The following is a 21,128-nucleotide window of genomic DNA, read 5'->3' as shown; positions in this document are numbered from 1 at the left end:
CTGAAATACTGGAAAGGTTGGATGGCAAGCCCTCACTGCCCACACATGAAACCTGATTGAACTGGCTTGAGATTCTGTACTACCTGTATCCAGTCGACACACACTGTGTTTCTGATTCTGATTGTGGTTGAAACTGTGAATTTCTCTGCCTAACACTTTGTTATATTTCTTTCTCTCCCTTTGTTTATCTTGGACCTATGCATAAGAGCGACCAGCTCACTCAACTTTGCTTTTTTGACCTTTAAGGTTTGTCAGTGGACTTACTTCCGGATAGTTTGTCAAACCATGCAGGGGTCTGAATGTGTTTTTTTTTTCTTGTTGCATTGCTATGTACTATTAATATTCTTGGCAAATGAGGAACCCCTTTTGGGGTTATATCGTTGTATCTCGTTCCATTTCGTGTAATATTTCTTGAAACTTTAATAAAAATTATTGAATGAAAAAATAAGGGTTAAAAGGAGAAAAAGCCCCCCAAAATTTTTTAGGCAATTTCTCCTGAGTAGGAAAATACCCCATATGTGGCCCTAAACTGTGGCCTTGAAATACGTCAGGGCTCCGAAGTGAGCGCCATGTGCATTCGACGCCTAAATTAGGAATTTGCATAGGGACGGACATGGCAGTGTTCCCCAAACAGGGTGCCTCCAGCTGTTCAGTGGCATTGTGACCGGGGTGTGGGGGGTGATCCTGATGGGGTGACACCAGGTATGCCCCCGGTCCTCAGATGGGCTGTCTCCGTACTAGCAGCACCCCCCACCGTCCACACTTGCGCTGTCTCTGTACTTGCACCCCCTGTCCCCCCCATCCTCACTTGCGCTTTCTCCGTACTAGTAGGACCATCCCCCCCCCCATCACCTGCACAGTGAACCGGCCTGCGCCCCCACGTCTTCTGTTGCGCCGGCCCGACATGCCTCCGCAGGAGGACGTGACGTCACTCGCAGAGAGAGAGAGAAGAGAAGGAGCGCTGCGCTGGATGGGTGCAGTGTGTGTCTGTCTCACTCTATCTCTGTTTGTGTGTCTCTGTCTGTGCGTGTGTGTGTGACTCTGTGTGTGTGAGTGACTCTGTGTGTGTGTGTGACTCTCTGTGTGTGTGTGTGTGTGTGTGTGACTGTGTGTGACTGTGTGTGTGACTGTGTGTGTGTGTGACTTTCTGTCTGTCTGTGTGTGTCTCTGTCTGTGAGTGTGTGTCTCTGTGTGTCTGTCACTATCTCTCTCTGTGTGTGGCTCTCTGTCTGTGTGTGTGTGTGACTGCGTGTGACTCTGTGTGTGTGACTGTGTGTGACTGTGTGTGTGTGTCTCTGTCTGTGAGTGTGTGTCTCTCTGACTGTGTGTGTGTCTCTTTCTATCTATCTATCTGTGTGTGTGTCTCTGTGTTGTGTGTGTATGTGTTTTTTTTTTTGTGTGGGGGGAGGGGGGTTTGTTTGAACCAGCGATCTAATGTGGGAAGACTTTGACCTATTGTGGGGAACATGCAAGGAAACCTGCGACCTAATGGGGGAAACTACTACCAAATGTGGGGAATCTATGCTACCTAATGTGGGGAATCTATGCTACCTAATGTGGGGAAACTGCTACCTAATGTGGGGAAACTGCTACCTAATGTGCGAAAGCTGCTACATAATGTGGGGAATCTGTGCTACCTAATGTGGGGAAACTGCTACCTAATGTGTGGAATCTGTGCTACCTAATGTGGGGAAATTACTAAATAATGTGGGGTAACTGGTACCAAATGTGTGGACTCTATGCTACCTAATGTGGGTAAACTGCTACCTACCTAATGTGAGGGAACTGCTACCTACCTTAAGTGGGGGAACTGCTGCCTACCTAATGCTCCCCCCTGGCAGTAGCACCCTCATCATCCACCAGCAAACCCCCCCCCAGCAGCAGCACCTCCATCAGCAGATCCTGATGGTGGATGATGGGGGTGCTCCTGCCAGGAGGATGATCCTGCCGATGGATGATGGGGGTGATACTGCCAGGGGGATGGCCAGTAGCACCCTCATCATCCTCCAGCAACCCCCCCCCCCAGTACTAGCACCCCCATCATCCACTAGCAACACCACCAGATTTATATTCAGAGGGTACAGTATGTGGCAGATTTATATTCAGAGGGTACAGTATGTGGCAGATTTATATTCAGAGGGTACAGTATGTGGTAGTATTATATTCAGAGGGTACAGTATGTGGCATATTTATATTCAGAGTGTACAGTATGTGTTGGTATTATATTCAGAATGTACAGTATGTGGCGGTATTATATTCAGAGGGTACAGTATGTGGCAGATTTATATTCAGAGGGTACAGTATGTGTTGGTATTATATTCAGAATGTACAGATGTGTGGTAGTATTAAATTCAGTGGGTATGGTGTATGGAAGGTTTATAATCAAAGAGATTAGTGTATAGTAGTATTATATTTAGAGGATACAATGTCTGGCAGGTTTATAATAATACTTGTTTTCATATAGAGGATGAGAATGCGCTGACATAGTGAGGAGACGTCTGGGCGTCACATTCTGCAGAGAGAAGTTTTAGCTGGACCCGGTGGTATGTACCATCTGAATTAGATAAGGGAAGACTATAGAGAAGACGTCACCTATAGTCACTGATATCATTGTGTATTCTCCTCACTATAGAGAAGACGTCACCTGTAGTCACTGATATCATTGTGTATTCTCCTCACTATAGAGAAGACGTCACCTGTAGTCATTGATATCATTGTACATTCTCCTCTCTATGTCCTATCAGAGCTGTAGTCACTTGTAAGTTCTACAGTTATGGTGAGTGAAACTACAACTCCCAGCATAACCTTACCACTGCATAAAGGGGTACTCTACTGGAAAACATTTTTTTTAATCAACTGGTGCTACAAAGTTAAACAGATTTAAAAATTACTTCTACTTAAAAATCTTAATCCTTCCAGTACTTATTAGCTGCTGTATAAGTGATTCACAGGAAGTTCTTTTCTTTTTTAATTTATTTTCTGTCTGACCACAGTGCTCTGTGCGGACACCTCTGTCCATGTCAATAACTGTCCATAGTAGGAGCAAATCCCCATTGCAAACCTATCCTGCTCTGGACAGTTCCTAACATGGACAGACAGAGCACTGTGGACAGACTGGAAAGAACTACACAACTTCCTGTGGAGAATACAACAGCTTATAAATACTGTAAGGATTAAGATTTTAAATAGAAGTAATTTAAAAATCTGTTTAACTTTCTCGCACCAGTTGATATAAAAGTAAATGTTTTCCAGTGGAGTACCCCTTTAAGTAATTCTGGGAGCTGTATATTTAAATGGTGAAAGCTTCTTTAACACTTTCCCATTCTGTGGCAACTGGTATATCTGATTATTATACTGGAATTTCTCACAATGCGTTACAACAGTGGTGTCTGTCACAACAGGCTAAAAACTTACTGACGGGGGGGGGGGGGAAGGTATGGGGTGACACCATTTTCTACCGCAACGGGTGACACCAACCCTAGCAACGCCACTGCAGCTGCTGCAAAACTCCCAGCATGCCTGAACATTCAATGGCTGCCCGGCAATATTGGGAGTTATTTTGCAACAGCTGGAGGCTCCGTTTTAGAAACACTGCCGTATGAGACGTTTTTAATTTTTATTGGGGGTGGGCAGTGTAGGGGGGGTGTATATGTAGTGTTTTACCCTTTATTTTGTGGTAGTGTAGTGTAGTGTTTTCAGAGTATATTCACACGGGCGGGGATTCACAGCGAGTTTCCCGCTGGGAGTTTGAGCTGCGGTGCAAAATTTGTTGCAGCTCAAACTCAAAGCGGGAAACTCGCTGTAAACCCCACCCATGTGAGTGTACCCTGTACATTCACATGGGGGGGGGGCTAACCTTTAACTGTTGCAAAACTACAACTCCCAGCATGCATGGACAGACCGTGCATGCTGGTAGTTGCAGTTATGCAACAACTGGAGGCTCACTGGTTGGGAAACACTAAGTTAGGTAACAGACTACTGCAGTGTTTCCACACCAGTGTACCTCCAGCTGTTGCAAAACTCCAACTCCCAGCATGCTTGGTCTGTCAATGCATGCTGGGAGTTGTAGTTTTGCAACAGCTGGAGGCACACAGGTTGTTAAACACTGAGTTAGGAAACGGACAGTGTTTTCCAACCAGTGTGTCTCCAGTTGTTGCAAAACTACAACTCCCAGCATGCCCGGAGAACCGAAGGGCATGCTGGGAGTTGTAGTTTTGCAACATCTGGCCCTTCAGGTGTTGCCGAACTACAATCCCCAGCATGCCTGGACAGTCTTGGCATGCTGGGAGTTGTAGTTTTCAAAATCTGGAAGTGCACAGTTTGGAGACCACTATGGCTATCTGGGCATGCTGGGAGTTGTAGTTGTGAAACTACAATGCAGCAGGGAGCATCACCAGATTTTCACTGCTGCATTCTGCTGCCGCCGGTCCTTCCTGCCGATGGTCCCCCGCTGTATGCCACCAGTAACCGCCGTCGCCATCTTTGCCCCGCTCTGCCCAGACTTCCAGAGTGGGCAGAGCGGGGATCTCAACTTTGCACCCCGCCCTAGCCCTGCGATTCGCCGCTCAGTCCTGATCGGCCAATCGTAGGGGATAGGAGGAGGTGGCACCCCTGTCACCTCGCTCCTATCATTTAGGATGATCGGAGCTGTCTCTGACAGCCCTGATCATCCCTATTTTCTGGGCTATCGGGTCACCAGAGACCTGATGAACCCTGAAAAGCTGTGTTTCGCTGGTCAGAATTGACCGGTAAATCACGGCGATCGCCGACAAGGGGAGGTCTCAGGACCCCCCTGGGTGATATGCCGGGATGGCTGCTGATAGATATCAGCAGTCATCCTGTTCTGATCACCGTGTCTGGAGACACGGTGATCAAGGAACGCAGCGCCGCAAGTGTACGGCGCTGTGCGCGAAGTTACACTTAGCAGCGCCGTACATTTACGGCACTCGTTGTTAAGGGGTTAATATTACCCTGAAATGGAAAAGCTATATCCCTGGAAACAACTCCTAACTTTTACTCCTTCTCTACCAAGTTTTACAGACTATGAGTTTTGGTGATTTAATGTGCCTGTTTGCACTTGAAGTAGCTAAAACCCCTAAACTCAGTAATAAGGAGGGGTGATCACATACTTTTAGCCATATAGAGGGACATTTATCATTGTTGCTTTGTTAACCGAGTTTTGCAGTTATTTATTTTTTTGCTCTGGTTTTGCTTATGTGTGACATATTCATCATACTATCACAGGGGGTTGATAAATTTGGCTCACATAAGCATAAAAAAAAAACAATAAATCACTCTGGAATACCATTTTTTAACACACATAAGCAAAATATGTACATGTGTTTATTACATTTTTTTTTACCACTTTTTCCCCCCCTTAATCCCCTTAAAGGGGTTCTCCCTTGTTTATACAGTTTTTTTGTTATTATGTTTGTGTGTTATGTGTGTATAAGTATGTGTTTTTTATGTGTGTTGTGATTATGTATATAAGTATTTTCTTACCTTTTGTGAAGATCCGGAAGCTGGCCCCTTTTTCTTCCAGCGGCTTGCTGTGTAACCTCGGCCTCCACCATGTTGTGTTCGGTAAGTGGGATGTCGGGGTGTGTGTTCTTGCTTCTGTCCTTCCTATCTTCTGACGTCCGAGGCAGATCTTTTCTTCCTGTTTCTTCCGTGGCTCAGTGACGAATCTGCGGCCTCTTCCGGCGCATGCGCAGGTAGTTTTTTTTTTTACCAATAAAGTTTTTTTTTGTCTAATTGACAAACTGTCTGCGCTTGTGCGAAGCTATGCTATTAGCGTAGACCTAACGTACGCTGCGCTGTTAGCGTAGCACTTGCGTACTCGCGCATGCACAGACAGTTTGTCAATTAGACAAAAAAAACTTTATTGGTAAAAAAAATAAAATAAATAACTACCTGCACATGCGCCGGAAGAGGCCGCAGATTCGACGCTGAGCCACGGAAGAAACAGAAAGAAAAGATTTGCCTCGGACGTTAGAAGATAAGAAGGACAGAAGCAAGAACACACCCCCCGACATTCCACTTGCCGAACACAACATGGTGGAGGCCGAGGTTACACAGCAAGCCGCTGAAGAAAAAGGGGCCAGCTTCCGGATCTTCACAAAAGGTAAGAAAATACATATATACATAATCACAACACACATAAAAAAACACATACTTATACACACATAACACACAAACATAATAACAAAAAACAGTATAAACAAGGGAGAACCCCTTTAAGGACTCAAAACAATCTTCGTTTTTGCATTTTAATTTTTTCCTCCTCAATCATAACGCGTTCAATTTTGCACCTACAGACCCATATAAGGGCTTGTTTTTTGCGTCACCAATTGTACTGTGCAATGACATTACTTATATTATAACATAATCTGTGGCAAAACAAAAAAATATATATTTGTGGGGTGAAATGAAGAAGAAAAAAAACAACATTTTGCAAATTTTTAGGGCTTCCTTTTCTACGTAGTGCACTTTTCGGTAAAAATGACACCGTATCTTTATTCTGTAGGTCCATACGGTTACAGGGATACCCAACATATGTAGGTTTTATTTATTTTACTACTTAAAAAAAATTATAACTACATGCACCAAAATTTGAATGTTTAAAATTGTCATCTTCTGACCCCTATAACTTTTTAAGTTTTTGTGCGTATGGGGCTATATGAGGGCTTATTTTTTGTGCCGTGGTCTGTAGTTTTTATCGTTAGCATTTTTGCTTTAATGGGACTTTTCGATCGCTTTTTATTAATATTTTTATGGAATATAAAGTGACCAACAATTCACTATTTTGGACTTTGGTATTTTTTTTACTTGTATGCCATCGACTGTGCGGTTTAGCTAACCTTATATTTTAATAGTTCGGACATTTATGCATGGGGCGGTACCACATATGATTTTTTTATTTAAAAAATAGGAAAAGGGGGGTGATTTAAACTTTTATTAGGGTGGGGGGCTTATTCACATGTATTCTCTTATTTTTTTACCACTTTTTAACTTTTTGTTTAGCCCCCTTAGGGGGCTATACTATGCAATCTTCTGATTGCATACACTGTTCAATGCTATGACATTGCACAGCATTCATCAGTGTTACCGGTGCTCTGCTCCTCTAGCCTGCAGCGCCGGCATGAAGCAGCAGATCACCGATCGGATGACTAGTAGGCAGGTGAGGACCCTCCTGTTGTACAGTAAGCTGATCGGGACATCGTGATTCTGTCGCGATAGTCCCAATCAGCTCCGCTGAGCTGCCGGGATAGTTTCACTTTCAGTTTAGACGCCGCGATCAACTTTGATAGAGGCGTCTAAAGGGTTAATGCCTGACATCGGCCTGATCGGCAGTGCCCGGCATTAGCTTTGGGTCCTGGCTGCCCGTAGCAACCGAGACCCACAGGGTTTAACCCGTTCTCCGCTTTTGAGAATGGTTTAAACCCCGTTAGTGGCACAGGACGTACATGTATGCCTTGAGTCCTTAACCACATAGGGACCCAGGGCGTACAGGTACGCCTTTGGTCCCTGGTACTTAAGGACCCAGGGCGTACCTGTACGCCTGTGGGAATTTCGGTCCCCGCCGCGCGCCAGGCGGGGACCGGACCGGGGTGCCTGCTGATCGATATCATCAGACCCCCCCCAATGTCGGCGATCGCGGCAAATCAAAAGTGAATTCACATTTTCGATTTGCTGCGATTCTGGTGATGCGGGTCTTGTGACCCGCTGACCCGGAGATACATGGTGATAGTATGTCGGCAGGGGAGGGGTTAACAGCATCCTCCCGCAGCTCCCGCCACTGGCTGAGTTCAGTCAGCGGTCAGAGCTGCTGGAAGGAGCCGTGGACCCCCCCTCTGCAGAGATCGGAGCACCCTCAGGACCGAAGATCCCCCTTAGAGCAGGGACAGATAACCCAACAGGGAAAAGTAGGAGTAAAAAATTGAAAAAGAAGTAAAAAAGAAAAAAATAATTCCCCCCCCCCCCGACCCCCTAATAGGTCCCCAAGGTTCCTCTGTAGTTTTTTTAGTGTGACCTGGGCCCTATTAGGGGTTAAGGGCTCTGCGATTTGCCCCCCCTTTTTTTTTGGCCGCAGCACTTCCCCCCCCCCCCCCCCTATATATAACGGTGTGTGATTTTTAATCACACACCGTTATATAATACAGTCACACCAAGCACACAGTACATACTCCCCCCCAACACACACCCCCTATTGATTAAAATGATGTGTTTCCCGAAGCTTCTCTACCCGTTGCAGACAATTCCATTGTTATTACGTCATGATGACGTCAAAAAGATCCACTCTAGTTTCTCTAAGTTTGTCTGGGCAGGTAGGAGACCGAGAGTAGCCTATGATATTTTATATTTGGGTAAGGAGGTAGGAGGGCTGAAGTTACCTAACGTATGCCTATATAACTTGGCAGCACTTTTCCGACACGTACGTGACTGGACTCTACACATGGGGTATTTCTCTAATACTGTACTAGAAGGAGATCTTTGCCCCATGGGCTCACTTCCGACATTGTTTCACCTCTCTTACAAAGATATCCCTGGCGTAATCCGTCAAAATGTTCTGTACCGTGATACACTAGCAACATGGAAAGCGGTCCGTAAACTTAATGGTTTGTCTTGGCGCCTGTCTAGGTTTCTGGGTCTGTGGCATGTCCCTGCTCTAAAACACTGTGCAACTAATCCGAACCGCAAACTGTGGGAGGATAAAAATATTTGCTCATTTAATGACTTTTTGTCTTCATCAGATGGCTCTTTATTGAAATGGGAGGACTTTAGAGAAAAATATGCTCTGCACGCCTCCCATCAATGGCTATATAATCAATTCTGCTCGTTTTTTCATAGTCTGAATAGACATAGTCTGCAGAAAAGAGAAGTCCATTTGATAATATATTGGGTAGGTCCCTCAGCAGCTGCTCCATTTCGTTCATCTACGCAAACATCAGGGATGCAGCGTTAAAGGGAGCAGCCAAATTGATAACCCTGATTTACAGATGTTGTCTAGAGGAGGACTGATGGCTGCATTTTGTGCTACCCCGAGTGCACAACTCAGAGAAATGCAATGGAGAATTATGCATAAGGCTACATACGCATTTAAATTGAAGGGCAATCCACCCCCCTCCCCATATCTCACCCACTGCCCTAAATGTAAACTGATTAATGCAGATGTATTGCATTGTATATGGGAGTGTACAGGAGTACAGCAACTTTGGGGGGAAATAAGACACTATATATGTGATGTGTGGGACCACGACTTTCGCTCACACCTGACCTTTACCTGTTCCATTTTCTTCCTCCGACGGCTTCTGACCCACCTGACAGAGGTAAATTACACAGGGGTATTCATCTAGTAATCCTGGTGACAAAGCAGTGTCTATTAAGACATTGGCTTGTACACACTGTTCCGACTTTGACAGAAGTTCTCAAAGAATTACATTTAGTCTTACATAAGGAGTTACTGCTAGCGATTGGAAACTCGGAGTTACATGCCAAATCCTTTTTTGCTAAGTGGCGTAGATACTTACAACATTTACCTGACGAAAGTGAAAGATACAGGATTGTAGCACACTTTAGATCATTGTCGTGGTACTCTCTAGAACAGTTAAAGTGCTCCTTGGGAAATCTGGAACTACCCGCATAATTACCTAATTAACATATTAAATGTTTTTGGGAACATGGGTCGTGGCATACGGATTAGGCACCTGGCAACTTGGTTGATTGATGAGAGAATAAAACCCATTGATCAGTAAGGTCTAACTGGGGTGTAGGCGTGTGGGGAAACTGAAATAATTGTGAGAGATTGGGTTATGTTATATGGTATGTTTTATGGTTGCGGTTTATTGCATTGATACTGCGCTGCAACACACTGTTTAGAATGTAAAAGATGGGAGTTGGGTGCTCTTACATGTCTATACATTTCTGTAATAAAGTAAAATTTGGGGGAAAAACAGCATTTTAGTTAAAAAAAAAGAAAAAATTCATTTACACATCCAATTTTAACAAAAAGTTGTCAAACACCTGTGGGGTGTTAAGGCTCACTGTACCCCTTGTTACGTTCCTTGAGGGGTGTAGTTTCTAAAATATGCCATGTGGAGGGTTTTTTGCTGTCCTGGCACCATAGGGGCTTCCTAAATGCAACATGCCCCCAAAAAAACATTTCAGAAAAATTTGCTTTGCAAAATCCAAATGTGACTCCTTCTCTTCTGAGCATTGTAGTTCGCCCACAGAGCACTTGACGTCCACACATGGGGTATTTCCATACTCAGAAGAGATGGGCTTTAATATTATAAAATACCTGCATATTATCCAATTAGAACCTGCAAGGGGTCAGTAATCTCCCAGCATAGAATAATCAAAAATATAAACTTAAATAGGAGGAGAGTGCCTAATACTTAACTTTTAATAAGATCTCATAAAATAACCCCAATTAGTGCTTGAAATATCCTCTCACCAAAAAACCCAAATCATTTAAAACTGACCAGGTTGTCAGTAATCAAAATAAGTTGTTGCCTATAGCAACCTATATATGAGCATTAGGTTGATCTACCTAATGCTCATATATAGGTTGCTATAGGCAACGACTTATTTTGATTACTGACAACCTGGTCAGTTTTAAATGATTTGTTTTTTTTGGTGAGAGGATATTTCAAGCACTAATTGGTGTTATTTTATGAGATCTTATTAAAAGTTAAATATTAGGTACTCTCCTCCTATTTAAGTTTATATTTCAGAAGAGATAGGGTTACAAATTTTGGGGGGCATTTTCTCCTATTACCCCTTGTAAAAAAGTTAAATTTGGGCGAAAACCAGCATTTTAGTGAAAAAAAAAATTTACGCATCCAACTTTAACGTAAAGTCGTCAAACACCTGTGGGGTGTTAAGGCTCACTGGACCCCTTGTTACATTGCTTGAGGGGTCTAGTTTCCAAAATAGTATGCCATGTGGGTTTTATTTTGCTGTCCTGGCACCACAGGGGCTTCCTAAATGTGACATGCCCCTCAAAAACCATTTCAGAAAAACTCACTCTCCAAAATCCCACTATTGCTCCTTTCCTTCTGAGCCCTCTACTGCGCCCGCCGAAAACTTTACATACACCTATGAGGTATTTCCTTACTCGAGAGAAATTGGGTTATACATTTTAAGAAAATTTCTCTCTTTTTACCCCTTGTAAAAATGCAAAAACTGGGTTTACAAGAACATGCGAGTGTAAAAAATTAAGATTTTGAATTTTCTCCTTCAATTTGCTGCTATTTCTGTGAAACAGACCTTTTGAATGTCATTTTGAATACTTTGAGGGGTGCAGTTTTTATAATGGGGTCATTTATGGGGTATTTCTAATAAGAATGCCCCTCAAATCCACTTGAAAACCTAACTGGTCCCTGAAAAAATCCGCTTTTGAAAATTTTGTGAAAAATTAGAAAATTGCTGCTGAACTTTGAAGCCCTCTGATGTCTTCCAAAAGTAAAAACATGTCAACTTTATGATGCAAACATAAAGTAGACATATTGTATATGTGAATCAATATATCATTTATTTGGAATATTCATTTTCTTTATAAGCAGAGAGCTTCAAAGTAAAAAAAAAAAAAAAGCAAAATTTTACATTTTTTTATCAAATTTTGGAATTTTTCACCAAGAAATGATACAAGTATCGACAAAATTTTACCGCCAACATAAAGTAGAATATGTCGGGGGGTGTGGCTTGGCGCGCTGGCGGTCGGCAGCGGTTTGTGAGAGCTCCTGCTGGGACTACTACTAAATGGGCTTCTAGTGTGAGATGGGAGGCAAAACCAAATCCAAAAAGAAGCACCCTGATACCGGAACACCCAGAGACTCGGCTGGCTCAATTGCAGCTTTCTTTGTGCCCCGGAGAAGTGCCGGAGCCCCGCAGACGCAGCGGCCCTCTACCAGCCGGACTTCGAAGCCTCACCGGAACACAGTGGCGTCTGCTCACATACCCGCCACTACTACAGCGCACTTCCCAGCCACCACGAAGGTGCACAAAGGATCACCCACCTTACAGAGTGACTCCTCCGATCCACATCTAAGTGACCCGCGCGGGGAACCGGGAGCTGGAAACATGCAGGTACGCTCCTCTCCCCCGCTGCAGCCTCAATGCGCACCGCTGCGCACGAATGCGGACAAACCTCCTGCCTCGAGAGGGGATAATAGTCAGACGCCCCACTTTTAGGAGGCCTCTATTACTTCAGAGGGGGCCGTATCCGATGACTGGCATTCAACAGGAGCCCACACTCCAGCATTGCATGCAGCAGCGAACCCTGCCACCCTTACTACAGCTCCTGCTGCAACCACAATCCCTGTGCCGCCCCCCTCCCCAGATGACCCTGGACCTACCACAGCCTCCATCTTGGCCTCATCTATGCCTGTGGGAAACCATGTATGCGCGCCTGCACTGCATGACTCTGGCCCCTCGTCTCAGATCCCCTCCTGCCAGGACGCTTGGGCTCTGGGGCCTCCAGCTCGCTCGGTCACTGACTGGGCTGATGATATGGAATTTGATGATACGCCACAAGAGCAGAGCCCTCATGGCTCCACGGATGGGAGCGACACTCCAAGATTCTGGGAGGATAGTCCACCAGCTAAAAAGAAACTCTTTAAGACTCCCCTGAAACATGCTGCCCACCTGGCGGCTAATAGGCACCATTCCTCTTCAGACGATTCCCAAGAGGGGAGCAAATCCGTTCGAGACCGCTCTATCCCCCGCAAACAACCTGTCTCACATGCATCATACCCAGACCCGAGACAGGTGACGCCTGCTCCCCACCTGCCATCACTTGAAACGGCTGCAAACACCCTTAAGAACTTTCCTGAGCTACAGGCACTACTGGCATTCCTACCTTCTAAAAACGACCTGCTCACATTGGCCTCTGACCTGAAGTCTGCGTGGCAGCAAGATCTGAAACCGGTTAAGACTGATGTCGTTAACCTACAGACTCGAGTTCAGGGACTTGAGGACTTTCGCTCTTCAGTAAATTCCCAGGTACAGTCACTACAGCAAACGGTCCAGGCCCTCTCGCTCCAGCAGACGGCAACGGTGGAGCATTTAGATGATATGGATAATCGCAATCGGCGAAACAATATTAGAATCAAAGGCTTACCAGAAACTGTACTGCCCCAGGAGGTTACTGGCACGGTGCAAAGAATCTTCAATGAGGTGTTACAAAAACCGCTTGACAGTCCCTTAGAGTTGGATAGAGCGCACAGAGCCCTCAAGGCGAAAAATCCGGATCCCAAAAGGCCAAGGGATGTTATATGCCGTGTGCACCACTATGCGCAGAAGGAACAAATCATGCGAAAAGCACGTGCTTTAAAGAACCTTTCCTATAATGGAACTGCTATACAACTGTTCCCAGATCTCTCCCTTCGCACTCTGAAACTAAGGGCTGCCTTACGGCCCCTCCTACACCTGCTCCTCAACGCACAGATCACTTACCGATGGGGCTACCCGTTTTCTCTTGTGGCCAGACATGGGACTACCACGGCCACGTTGCGTCGTCCCGAAGATGTCGCAGGTTTCCTCGCGACTTTCCGTCTTCCTCCTGTTCAACTACCAGACTGGGAGAATTTGTTTCGGCTACCTCCACCTCAACAATTGGTGACCCCGCAACGCCATCACCTCCCAGAAGATCGACGACCTACCCGACCTTCATTGCCTCAACCGCAGCAGCAAAAGAGGAAGACTTGACTCCCCACGGGACTTTAAGTATCTTTTGACACTTCTTATTTTACCCGTGTGGTCTTCCCCTGCGAGGGAGCCCCCTCTCCAAAATACGGGCCTTGTGCCTGGGGACTGCCTCGTTGGGGAACGTTCCGCATTTCAGCCCAGAATTGGGCTAGACCCCCCCGAAACCCGTGTTGCCTGTACTGGATGTCATCAGCGGTGCTAATTTTGGGGGGCTCTTACTTACCCTGCCCCCATGATCTACATTTACTGATGTGTTCTATGCATTTTAGTTAACTATGTTGCTCACAGTAATTCCACTACTGCTACTTGCAGTGGTTCTGCCTCCCACCCCCTTTTTGTCGTTCCAAACAGCGTTTGAACTATAGCCCTTTATACACCGCTCCTCCCCGCCTATAGGGGCCGGGAGGACCCCATAGCTTAATTAGGTCCCTAGCTTGTAACTGTCCCTAACACGCCGCCTACGTGACTCCCCTTCTGTGTCTGATAATGGATTCGCTCCCTGTCTGGCGCTCCTTCTACGTTACCCCCAATAGGTTACAGTGCCGGCTGGTTCCGTCACTGAATTTGGCCCTTATGGCCGCTTCTTTTAGTCCCTTTGCCTCCACCTTTCATTGGCTGCTTTTCCCTCTATTCTCCCATTTACCCTTGTATCACACTTTTTCTTCTACTCCTTGCAGGTCCGCACCCTCTCCTCCATCTCTGCCTTGTGGGCCGGGCGGCTCGGTATCCTCCAGGTCGGTCGGTGAGTACAGTCCAACACCTCACTGTCGCAATGGCAGCTGACATTAAATTGATGTCCCTAAATGTGCAGGGTCTCAATACTCCGGAGAAAAGGGCCCAACTACTCTATTCCCTACACAAACAAAGAGTACACATATTGGCTCTACAAGAGACGCATTTCAAGACAGGTCATCTCCCAAAAATTAGTGATAGGTACTTTTCCCAATGGATACACAGTTCCAATCCAGACGCACGGACGAAAGGAGTCTCCCTGGCGTTTCACCGGTCCCTGCCTATTATAGTTACTTCCTCACTCATTGACCCACACGCTAGGTACATATTTGCCAACTGTGAACTTGCGGGACAGAAACTGACGATAGCGTCCATATATGCACCCAACCGAGACCAAGTCCCCTTTATCATGAAAACCCTAGAAGCCCTCTCCTCATTTGCGTTAGGCCCAATCTTTTTATGTGGAGACTTCAACCTCCCACTGTCCCCTACTGCGGATACCTCATTAGGACGTTCGTACATTTCTCACAATAAGCTTCGTGCCTTAAAACGTAAACTGCACTCCCTTCAGCTTAGCGATGTCTGGAGGGCTCTTCACCCCCAAGGGCGCGACTATACCTTCTACTCTCACCCCCAACAATCTTATAGCAGACTTGATTATATTTTTTGTCCTCATCACCTCCTCACCTCTGTTCTCTCTTCCACCATAGGGATAATTACACATTCAGATCATGCCCCTGTGTCCTGTACATTTGCCCTTCCCCCTTACACTAAACCGCACTCCACATGGCGTTTAAATGAGTCCCTCCTCATGGATTCCCTATGTCTCCAGGAACTCAAGGACTCTGTCGCCCACTTTCGTCAGGACCACCTCGCTGACCCAACATCCCCCATGACCCAATGGGAAGCCCTCAAATGTGTCTTGAGAGGGGTCCTGATGAAACATGGAGCGCGACTGAAGAGGGAGTCGTCGGCCAAACTGCTTACACTTACAAATCTATTACATACTTTGGAATCCCAACACAAACAGTCTCAACTAGATAGGGTTTATAGAGAGATAATCAAAGTCCGACACGACCTCCTTGACCACTTAAACAATAGCCACAGATACTACAAACAGATCACAGGCAAACTATACTATGTCTGGGGCAATAAGTCCGGACGCCTCCTGGCTAATGCCCTCAAAGTGAAAAAATCTTCCCTATATGTGCCTGCGATACGCACCCCCTCGGGCTCCACTTCCCACCTCACCCCTGACATCCTGTCCGCCTTTCGTGATTACTACGCCAGTCTTTATAACCTACCAGGCCCTCGGGTCCCGGCCTCGACCACTGTGGCCTCGCCCTCCTTAGAACAATATTTGAATTCTACCGCGCTTCCTCCGCTCTCCCAAGAGGCGATCCAATCTCTCGAGGAGCCGTTCTCACAGGAGGAGTTACAGGTGGCGATTTCCTCCCTGCCGGGTGGTAGGAGCCCGGGACCCGATGGATACACAGCAAAATTCTACAAATCCATAGGCCCAGATCTATCCCCAGTCTTGCTTTCTGCTTTCAACTCCATTACTACTGACTCCCCACCACTACCTTCCTCGTTTATGCGTGCCTTCATAACGGTCATCCCAAAAAGCGGCAAAGACCCCTTGCTATGCCCGAGTTATCGTCCTATATCGCTGATTAACAGCGACGCTAAACTATACGCCAAATTAATAGCCAATAGATTGTCTGAACACATGAGATCCCTAGTCCACCCAGATCAGGTGGGTTTCATACGGGGAAGGGAGGCCAGGGACAACACGCTCCGGACTTTCTCTATCATACATAATGCTCGTTCTCGTAAACTACCACTGTTCCTACTCTCCTTAGACGCTGAGAAGGCGTTCGATCGCGTGGACTGGGGATTTCTTGAAGCAACACTCTCTCAGATTGGCTTGGGCGCCGTTATGAGGTCACGCATTATGGCGCTCTATAGACACCCTCAAGCTCAAGTCAGGATCAATGGTCACCTATCCCCCCCTTTCGACATTTGCAATGGCACGAGGCAGGGCTGTCCTCTCTCCCCACTCCTATACGTGTTATGCATGGAACACCTACTAGTGGCTATCCGACAGAACCCTGACATCAAAGGGCTCCAATTGTCCTCGTGCCATTGCAAATGCTCGGCTTATGCCGACGACCTCCTACTCTTCCTTTCCTCCCCTGTTACTTCCCTACCCTCCCTTATGGCCACGATTCGTCTCTTCTCATCATATAGCAATTATAAACGTAATCCCTCCAAAAGTGAAGCTCTCAATATAACACTTCCATCGAACACTGTCCAACAGCTTAAAGCATCGTACCCCTTTCAATGGCAATCACACTCACTCACATACCTAGGTATCCAAGTACCAAGAGATCAGGATGACACGTTTCGCTTAAATTTCCCTCCCCTTCTACGTATCCTAAAGTCGGACCTCTCAAATTAGGAGAGAAAAGATATCTCTTGGATAGGTAGGATAAATGTTTTCAAAATGAACGTGCTTCCGCGTCTTCTTTATCTCTTTGCTACAATTCCCACACATGTGCCCCGCTCCTTCTTCGCTGAAATCTCCTCCATACAGAGGAAATATGTCTGGGCTCAGAAACGTCCTAGACTGGCGAGGTCTGTTCTCATTAGGCGGAAAAAAGAGGGTGGACTGGCCCTTCCAGATGTCCTGTCCTACTATTTGGCGGCGGTCCTCACCAGAGTACTGGACTCCTTCCACGGCGCGGATAGTAAACCGTGGGTAGCTTTAGAACACGATATTTCGGGTAGAGACCCTAGAGCGGCCCTATGGTTGACGGCCAATACCCTATACCCTCAAGGTTCATACAGTCCCCCACCTATAGTGGCTTCCATCCTCAAGACCCGCGCCACCTACCTCACTCGCTCCTCTGTAGTACCGCCCAACGGACCACTCACACCCCTATTCGACAACCCGGCCTTTGCACCCACACTCCACACCCGCACCTTTCTCTCCTTTCACCGTTCAGAAGGTACAGTTTTTCATTCACTACTAGATACTACAAATCTGAAACCCTTAGAAGATCTCACTGCTACCTCTCCCCCCACACAGTACCAAATCTTTCAATATGCGCAACTCCGGCACTTCTATGATACTAACAAACGCTCACTCTCCCTTCATCGGCCTCTGACGGATTTTGAGCGCCTTTGTATGTCGTCATCTCCACCCCCCAAGCTGATTAGCGCCCTTTACGCTCTTTTCCTAAATGACTTTGCCACTCCCCCACTTCATTTCCGCTCCTCATGGGAGAATGAACTGGGACATCCCATCCTAGATGAGGAGTGGCGAAGGGCGCTCTCTCTCTGCCATAGGACGACTGTCTCGAGTAAGGCTCACGAGACTAATTACAAAATACTGACACGATGGTACAGAGTCCCGTCCTTGTTGTCTCGAATCCACCCGGGGGCTTCGGATGTGTGCTGGAGATGTGATGAAGGGAGAGGCACGATGACCCATATCTGGTTCGCGTGCCCGAGACTTGATCGATACTGGAGTGAGGCGCTTGCCCTCATGTCACGCATGGTCTCCAGCACGCCCCCGAGGACCCCTGAACTTGTCCTCCTGTCGATACTCCCCAGCACCCTTCCTAGGGCTTCCGCTAGCTTACTACACCACATGCTGATAGCAGCACGCACTGTGATTCCAAGACTATGGCGCTCACCCCAACCACCCACCTTCTCGTCCTTACTTCAGGAAATTTCCCGTATATGTAGGTTAGAAGAATTGCTTGCTGACTCTAAACGTCAACACGACAGATTCCGGGCCGTTTGGGGCCCTTGGCTCTCTTTTCTAACATCGCCGGAGTTTGATTCCCTGCACTTGGGACACTAACGTGGCCTACCTGACACCATAATGAACTGCTCTTTTCATGACTGCTGGTGCTGCCGACCTGGGCGGAGGGCCGAGCTGTTCCGGTCCGGGAGGTAGGTGTCTCCAAAAGTGACCTGCTCTTTCTTCCTTCTCTCTTTCCTTTCTTCCCCTTTCTCTCCCCGTCTATTCCTTTTCCTCCTCTTTCTCTTCCCCACTTGTTGTGCTGCATACATCTCTCTTCTCCTTGGTAACTGGGATTAGAATATAACACTCCAAATCCTGAACAGTATGGTTTGGTACCCATGTGATCCCTGGAGAGTGTACACCATACGCAATGTTATCCCAGCTTTAAAATGGCGAGATAGTTTTATTTTTTTCCCATGGCTGTCTCTCGCTCTACAAGGATACATAGATCGAACTAGAGAGATTGTTCTACATGGCTTTACTGTTATGTGATTGTTCTACATGGCTTTACTGTAATGTGATATTTGTTACTATGTGTTGCCATATTGCCTTGCCAATTGTTTTTTCATATGTTAAAAACAATAAAACTTTACTTTGAAAAAAAAAAAGTAGAATATGTCACGAAAAAACAATCTCGGAATCAGAATGAAAGGTAAAATCATCCCACAGTTATTAATGCTTGAAGTGACAGTGGTCCGATGTTTAAAAAATGGCCGGGTCCTTAAGGTATATTTGGGCTGGGTCCTTAAGGGGTTCTCCGGTGCTTAGACATCTTATCCCCTATCCAAAGGATAGTGGATAAGAAGCCTGATCGCGGGAGTCCCGCCGCTGGGGACCCCCATGATCTTGCACGCGGCACCCCGTTTATAATCAGTCCCCGGAGCGTGTTCGCTCCGGGTCTGATTACCGGCGACAACAGGGCCGACAGCGTGTGACGTCAAGCCTCCGCCCCCATGTGACATCACGCTCCGCCCCTCGATGCAAGCCTATGGGAGGGGGCGTGATAGCTGTTACGCCCCCTCCCATAGGCTTGGATTGAGGGGCGGAGCGTGACGTCAAACGGGGGCAGAGGCGTGACGTCACACACTGTCGGCTCCGGGGACTGATTATAAACGGGGTGCCGCATGCAAGATCACGGGGGTCCCCAGCGGCGGGACTCCCGTGATCAGGCATCTTATCCCCTATCCTTTGGATAGGGGATAAGATGTCTATCTAAGCACCAGAGAACCGCTTTAAGGACTGGGGCACGGGGGCGTACCCGTACACCCTGCGTCCTTAAGGGGTTAATGTACTAACCCCTATATTTGTGTTTTTTTTTCTCTTCCCATTTCAGATACGTGTATGCAGAGGACATTTTTTACCACTATTTCCCCCCTAAATGTACTAACCCATTTTTTTTCCCCTTCTCATTTCAGATACGTGAATGCAGAGGACTACTTTGGATTACAGTGACCAGAGTTTTTTTGCTTTAATATTAATAAAATGGTTAACGAGGGCTTGTGGGGAAATGTTTTTTGGAATAAAAGTGTTGTGTTTTTTTTTTTATTTTTTTTTACTTTACATAGTGGGAGTCTTCTTATAGACCATTGTCACGATGCCGGCTGGCAGGAGGTGGATCCTCTGTGCCAGAGAGGGATGGCGAGGACCGTGCTAGTGGACCGGTTCTAAGACACTACTGGTTTTCACCAGAGCCCGCCGCAAAGCGGGATGGTCTTGCTGCGGCGGTAGTGACCAGGTCGTATCCACTAGCAACGGCACCTCTCTGGCTGCTGAAGATAGGCGAGGTACAAGGGAGTAGGCAGAAGCAAAGTCGGACGTAGCAGAAGGTCGGGGGCAGGCGGCAAGGTTCGTAGTCAGGGGAGATAGCAGTAGTTCTGGTACACAGGGTATAAACATACAAAACGCTTTCACTGGCACTAAGGCAACAAGATCCGGCAAGGGAGTGCAAGGGAGGAGACTAGATATAGCCAGGGAACAGGTGGGAACCAATTAAGCTAATTGGGCCAGGCACCAATCATTGGTGCACTGGCCCTTTAAGTCTCAGGGAGCTGGCGCGCGCGCGCCCTAGAGAGCGGAGCCGCGCGCGCCAGCACATGATCGCAGGAGACGGGAACGGGTAAGTGACCTGGGATGCGACTCGCAAGCGGGCGCGTCCCGCTGTGCGAATCGCATCCCCAACGGCCATGGCAGAGCAGCGCTCCCGGTCAGCGCTGACCGGGGAGCTGCAGGGAGAAGGACGCCGTGAGCGCTCCGGGGAGGAGCGGGGACCCGGAGCGCTAGGCGTAACAGTACCCCCCCCCTTAGGTCTCCCCTTCTCTTTATCGGGTAACTGCCTCCCCTGGGATGAGGACACCGGGAAAGGATGGAGGGACTCCTCAACGGCAGGCAGAACCGCAGGAGTAGGAATGGGGAGAGAGGGCAGAGGGCGAGACCTGGCACGGGGCAGTGTGACACCAGGACGAGGGCCATGAGGGGACACAGAGGTTTGCCTGATGGGACTGGGAGGGGGGGAGAGGCATTTCCTGAGGCAGGCAGAGTCCTTAATGACCTTAGGGGGAGCGGATACAGGAGGAACCACAGAGTCACGGCAAGGGTTACTGGGAACCGGTCTTAGACAGTCCTTGGAACAAGAGGGCCCCCAACTCTTGATCTCCCCAGTGGACCAATCCAGGGTTGGGGAATGAAGTTGAAGCCAGGGAAGTCCAAGGAGAATTTCCGAGGTGCAATTGGGGAGGACCAAAAGTTCAATCCTCTCGTGATGAGATCCGATGCTCATTAGAAGGGGGTCCGTGCGGAAGCGTATGGTACAATCCAACCTGGCTCCGTTGACCGCGGAAACGTGGAGTGGCTTCACAAGACGGGTCACCGGAAT

The 21,128-nt window shown here is 47.3% G+C and overlaps 1 protein-coding gene and 1 long non-coding RNA gene across 6 annotated transcripts in view; one reads left to right on the top strand and one right to left on the bottom strand.

The window, feature by feature from the left end:
• LOC130357655 (uncharacterized) overlaps positions 1-19,772 on the top strand; it is a 129,426-nt gene extending 109,654 nt beyond the window's left edge. Inside the window, exon 6 of the long non-coding RNA XR_008889212.1 lies at positions 19,672-19,772. This is a non-coding gene — a long non-coding RNA (uncharacterized LOC130357655). The remainder of the gene's footprint in view (positions 1-19,671) is intronic.
• The window catches only part of LOC130357578 (cytochrome P450 3A12-like), a 131,577-nt gene that overhangs the window by 37,474 nt on the left and 72,975 nt on the right, over positions 1-21,128 (bottom strand). The window lies entirely within an intron of this gene.

Source organism: Hyla sarda, chromosome 1, assembly GCF_029499605.1.
Source record: "Hyla sarda isolate aHylSar1 chromosome 1, aHylSar1.hap1, whole genome shotgun sequence".
NCBI classification, from domain to species: domain Eukaryota; kingdom Metazoa; phylum Chordata; class Amphibia; order Anura; family Hylidae; genus Hyla; species Hyla sarda.
This window is presented reverse-complemented; position numbering and strand designations above follow the sequence as displayed.